This window comes from Marmota monax, unplaced genomic scaffold (assembly GCF_021218885.2).
Source record: "Marmota monax isolate L192 unplaced genomic scaffold, Marmota_monax_Labrador192_F-V1.1 WCK01_AAM20220418_F8-fsc00099, whole genome shotgun sequence".
NCBI classification, from domain to species: Eukaryota; Metazoa; Chordata; class Mammalia; order Rodentia; family Sciuridae; genus Marmota; species Marmota monax.
Genome location: NW_026692126.1, coordinates 4,303,159 through 4,309,447, shown reverse-complemented (window position 1 = coordinate 4,309,447; position 6,289 = coordinate 4,303,159).

Below are 6,289 nucleotides of genomic sequence, written 5' to 3'. Positions count from 1 at the left end.
CAGACCCAACACACTGCACCTGGGGATTTTTAGTGCAAAACTGAGATTTTGAGGTAACAAAGAGTGACCTCCAAATTCATCTCCCTTGTCCACCTCTAGGAAGAACTTTTTCAAAATTATTCTTGCTGACATCCCATGAAATATGAAAATACATGTTCATATTTAATTGGACTATAAATTTTCATACAGAAAAGTATACACTTTGATACATTTTTACACACGTGTACATCCAGGTAATCAAAACACAATTGAAGCAAGATGAAAAACATGAACTTTAAAAAAAAAAAATTTTTAAGTAGTTGTATACATTTTTCTCCCAGCCCCCTCCTGGATGCTGGCAGGGGTCATTGTGATGAGAGCCGATGCAGCCCTCCTTCCCTCACTGAGAATAACATGCACCAAGTTGCTAAATCCATCAGCATGAGCAGCCTTTAAGGATAAGGGGGGGGGGGCTCTCGTGCTGATGTGCATTTGATTGTTATATTTGATATTCAAAATAACTTTGCGGAGGTTTATACCTTTAACTAAGTTTGACATTCGGTTTGAAGCCATCTCTGATGTATATTTTTATGAGAAACATGTGTAGTCTCTGTTCAACATAACGCAGGTCAGAATGCTGCAGTACTTAGTGATTTTGACATTTCCCTGGAATAATAAAGACCAATTTTCCTTAACGCTGAACAGGAAGTGTATAGTTTAGTCACTCAAAATAAATACTCTTGCAATACTTTAACTGTTTCATATAGGCATTTGTTTTATGTTAAGTTAGGAATTAATAATTCAGTGACTGATGTCAGGCTGTGATTGTGGTTTTGTTTGTAGAAAGGCTTTGCATGTTGCTAGGAGAGAGGGGAAGGGGAAAGGGGGGTGTAATTAGACTAATTGCTGAGTATCCCTGAAGTAAGTTTGAAACTAAACTATCAAGAAACGAGGAGGCTGCAGAGGGCTGGGCCTCCACGCCCCGCTCCAGCCAGCGCAGATCAGACCTCGGGCTGCACCAGGAGGTTTTGTGGATTCTAGGCCAGCCTGCCTGGGACACTGCCTCAGACCTGAGACTCTCCTTGGGACCTGTTAGTCACAAAGAGCCCAGGAGGGACGGGAGACCATGTGCAGACACCTCGTTGGTGTCTTAACTCTTCAACTTTATGGAGGTAGCATGCCCATCAGCCAACAGCAGTTCCCCATCCTTGGTGTCCTTGAGGATGGAGCTGCCTGGACCAGAGCCTTCCAGCTCTCTAGTAACAGGAATCGAAACCCCTCTGGAGTCCCCGCCACCACAGGCCTCTCCTGCTCAGGGCCATCTAGAGACGGCCTTTCCTTCCTACACCTCTCCCCCGTTCCACATGGTCTCAGTTTCCAAATCCCAAAGCTCCTTTTCTTATTCCTTTCAAACCAGTGCATGCCTTTCCTTCCTGTGGCTTTAGATCAGGTGCTTGGCCTTTCTAGCCTGAACTTTAGCAGCAGCCCGAAGGCTAGACCCCTTCTATCCCGTTCAACCCACTCCAAGCCTCACTCTAATCCTTTGACCCAGAGCAGTCTTCCCAGCTGAGAGCTGATATCATTCCTTCGCTGATCGTCCAAGGATGCTTACCATCTGTAGGAAAAAAGTCCGTGGAACCTTCCTGACACAGCCTCTACCTGCTTTCCCAGCCTCCCTCTCCAGCCTCCCCACACCACCTGCTGTTGTGCAGCAGTCACACCAAACAACTTGCTGCCCTGCGCCTTTTGGCCTCTCTCTTCCTACTCATGCTTTTCCCCCGTGGCTGGAAAACTTCAATCAAATTCAAAGAGACCTTCCTGATTGCCCTTCCTCATCCATCCAGTACATCCCCACCTCCTGGGTCTCAGATTTCTGATGTGGTTGTTTTGTTGTTGTTGTTGTTTATTTTTTTGAGACAGAGTCTCACTAAGTTGCTGAGGCTGGCCTCAAACTTGTGACCCTCCCGCCTCGGCCCCCTGACTAGCTAGAATTACAAGTGTGCACCACTGCACTGGGCTCTCTGATGCGACTGTGCTCTAGTCTCATCATGTCATTTCCCAGGATTGTCCCTCTACACGGTGAGCATAAGGGCAGGGACAATGACTCCGTGGTTTCTAAGCCACTGACTCTGTGCTGGCACACAGCGGGACCAGCACATGGTTTCCACAAAAAGTATTCAAGTTTCCTGAATGAGAGCGTAGAGTTTTCCATCACTCAACAAAATACATGAGATAGTCAACTTTCAAAGAAAAGGTTTATTTTGGCTCACACGCTTGGAGGTTCCAGTCTTTGATCAATTGGCTCCATTGCTTTGGGGCTTGTGATGAGGCAGAATCATGGCAGGAGCATGTAAAGAAGAAAACCACTCACCTCCTGGCCAGGAAACAAAAGAGAAAGGAGGAGGAGGCAGCCCCCAGTCTCCCCCAAGGGCGTGGACCAATGACCTAAGATCCTCGCACAAGGCCCCACCTCTAAAACTCCCATCATTGTGATAGTGCCACCAGACAGCCAAGCCTTCAAGACATGGGCCTTCTGGGCACATGCAAGATCCAAACAATAGCACCCCTTTTTCATCTCTTGACCTTGACAAGAGACATCTTAGTGGGCCAACCTTGGGATAATCCAGTGTCCATCCAATTTGCTTATCCACCCAAGTCCAGAAACAACTTACTTCATGTTCCTCAGGAGTGATCCACATGTAGGACTGCAAGTCAGTGCCCATCCTAAGCATGTTGTCAACCCAAAGAATAACCACTGAAAATGGCTTCGCTCTGTTGACACAAGGTGCTCGGCATTGCTGCTGACCATCTGAAGAAAGAGCTACAAATGGGATTCGAACTGTGCTTTGTGATCCCAGAAAGTCAAACCTATGGGAGGAAGACAGGTGGATACTGTCGAGGAAGAAATTTTAGCACAATGTGGAGAGGAAAAAAAAATGTCCAACCATCAAAGCCATCCCATGGAACCAACTCTATCAGAGGAAGTGACCTCCCAGTGACTGTTCCACCCAAGGCTGGCCTGGACAGCACTGTTGGGGACTCCTGCCTAGGAGGGCTGGGTCATCATTAACAATCCTCCAACACTGACAGTCCACAATTCGGACATAGGCAGCCAAACACACTGGCCTGAAACTTCAAGAAAGATCTCTCCCCTCACACATCTTCTTTCTGGAAGAAAACTACACCTGCACCTTTGAAATTTTCTAGAATCTTGAGATACCAAGAGGCAAGATCCAGCCAACTCCAGAGATTTAAATGTATATAAAAAAATGGATTTACAATGCTTGTATCAGTATTCATTTATGATACAGGAAGGAGAGAAATCACAACCTGTCAAACAAACCAATTCACCCCTACAATAGTTAATGTTCCGAAAAAGAAAACGTCTACTTTTTGAAAAGTTGAATTCAACATTCATAACCTGTTCTCGGTGGGTCAAGGGGTGTTGCACAGTGGAAGAGAACTTGCTTAGCATGCAGGAGGCCCTGGGTTCCAACCCCAAAACCACAAAGCAAACAAACAAAGACCACTTCTCCAGCATCTGCTGTTCAGCGGAAGATGGCTCATGGCGCTGGTTTCCCTACCTGGACCTCCTCAGTGAGGGTCAAGAATGCCCCGTGGTTGATGAGGTCATACAGGAAAGTTGCTGAGACCTTTCTCCCAGCCCCTACTCATAGTTCTGTCAACCGTCTGACAGAAGAGAGCAAATTGAAGTTGGAGAACCCCAACATCCACAAAATGACTTGAACAAAGGCAAAATGATTTGTTCAGCTCCAATATTTCTCACTTGAAAAAATAGATATTAATTGAGCATCTATTGTGTTCCAGGTAATGATCTAGTTGAGGAAATAAAAATCAAAGAATGCACAATGACAACGCTAAAGATAATTCATGAAAATAGTAGTAATCTTGTGTTTAATCCTGTGTGCTACATATACTATGAAATATTGTTAATTGTCTCCCAAAAATTTATCCTCCTTTTTTTCCCCTGGATACATGGCCACCCAATTTAAGTCTTCTTTGCAGCTAGGTGTGACCATGTAAGATGGGATTATGGCCATGGAATAGGAACAGAAATGATAAGCACAACTCCCGCTAGTCTTCTCCAGCTGTGGAGGGAAGCCTCTTCCCTTGCTCTTTGGCTTTTATAGGTTCCCTGTCTGGACCCCAGATGTGGTCAGTGATCCAGGAGACAGAGGAGCATCCATATGGAAGTGAGTGACCTGGTGCAGCAGTGTCCATGGACCATCTTCAGGTGGGAGACAAATAAACTGCTCTCTTATTTAAGTCACTGTATTTGAGGGTCTCTTTGTTTCACAAGCGCACCGTTCACGCTAATATACAAACATGATTTCATGTCATCGTCACAACAATCCTTTCATATGACCAAGGAAACTGAAGTATGCAGAGGTTAAATAGGTTGCCCAAAATCCTATCACTGGTGAGTGATTGAGCAATGGTTCAAAACAAGGTCTGATCCAGACCCCAGGCTCTCACCACTGAGCCACAGTGCCTTCCTGCAAGCACACACGGATGTCTGCTGCAGGGTCAATGCTCACTCATCACCTGAGCATTTTCTTTAGGACTGTAAAGAAACGGTGGTGGCACTACATTTCTAAAATCCATGGCACCAAAAAACCAGGAATGTTCTTGTCCTCAACAAGAACCTGGACAAGCCTAGGTATCACCACCGACAGCTGAAACGGGTGTCAACTGCCCCACCCACCACATGGACATTCTTTGAGTCTTACATAAATGAGAATTCAGAGTCAGAAACCTTTATTTATATGCCATCTAGACAGAGGCACGGTCATATCACCAATCTTCCCCAAATATGTGTCCTGACCATGTTGTAAACATGCGTTTTTTTTCATAACCTCAGTTTGATTAGTACTTTCCCTACTTATTTTATCGCAAGATCATTTGAGAAATGTCCTACATGCATTAATTATTGGTGAATATGCAAATCCAAAGCAATGTTTATGAAGAGAGAACATTCTGGGCTTTATCATTTCTGCTCACATTCCACTGCCACTTGGAACAGTTAGCAAACGGCTCCCTGTTTTAAAATTTTTTTGTTACAAAGATTTGCCCAGAAAAATAAAATAGGATTCTGAAAAGTTCTGTCCCATAGACGTGGAATGAGCTTCTATAAATAAGAGTAGAAACACATGTTCCATCCCCCTCCCGAGTGTCGCTGTGACAGGTTTTATTTCCCCTCTGCTCCTGCTTGTGGCCTTGTGTTATTTGAGTGTCAGATGTCCCTGCCACCATTGTGCAGCTGGGATTCCAGCCAAGTTCCCTGGACAATGCATTCATCTCCATCTCCCTTAAAGATGCCTTAAAGAGGCCCAACCTCTTAGAGGTTCTCATCCCCTGACAAGGGCGGGACTCAGTCCCTATGTGGGACTCAGCTGACCAGCCACCCACCCACACGCCCACTGCCATTTGTGAAAATAAGGATGAGGATGATGATCAATGATAAATTGCCTCTCAAGTGCTGAGCACTCATGTCCTTAAATCATCTCTAATTCTCCCAACAACCCTACAAGGACATATGATTGTAGTGACGTCACAGATGAGAAAACCCTGGCACCAGTACTGAGCGTTTCCTCAGGTCAGAGCTGGCAAGTGGCAAGGCCAGGAGCAGACCCAGCCAGCTCTGGCCACACAGCCCAGGCTTCTAACCACAAGGCCATGAATTTTATTTTGTATTAACACAGAACCTACGAAAAACCAAAAATGGAAGAGATGGATTGCTAAGCTCCGCGTCCACTCTTTCATTTCATTGCCTAACTCTTTGAAAAATCTCCCTTTTCTCAACCTTAATCCAAACATTTAAAAAGAAAAGGCAATAAAGCACACTATGGTCCTAGGTTTATTTCACACCTTTAAAAACCATCACCTTGGCATAACTAAGCTCAAAATAAAAAGAGCCTAGTTCGGCTTTCTGATTTATACACCTTTCTCTTTATTGGCTTTTACTTTGTTTAAATAAATTCTTTTTTAATTTACTTTATTTAAAAGTGGTGCTGGGAGTCGGACCCAGAGCCTCCCATGTTGGAGGTGAGTGCTCTACCATTGAGCTACATGGCTAAACCCCTCTGTTTTGTGTTCATGTTAAGGGAACTCAAATGAGGACCTGGTGTGTCCTGAATAATGCAGAACCTTATCCAGCCATATTGTGCCTGAACTGCTCTTGGCCAAAGACAATTTTTTGAAAGGTGTAGTATCTAAATGTGTGCTCCTTACAAAAACATAGAAGGCTGAAAACTAGATAACTATGGAGAGGAGAAGTAGGAACCAAGAG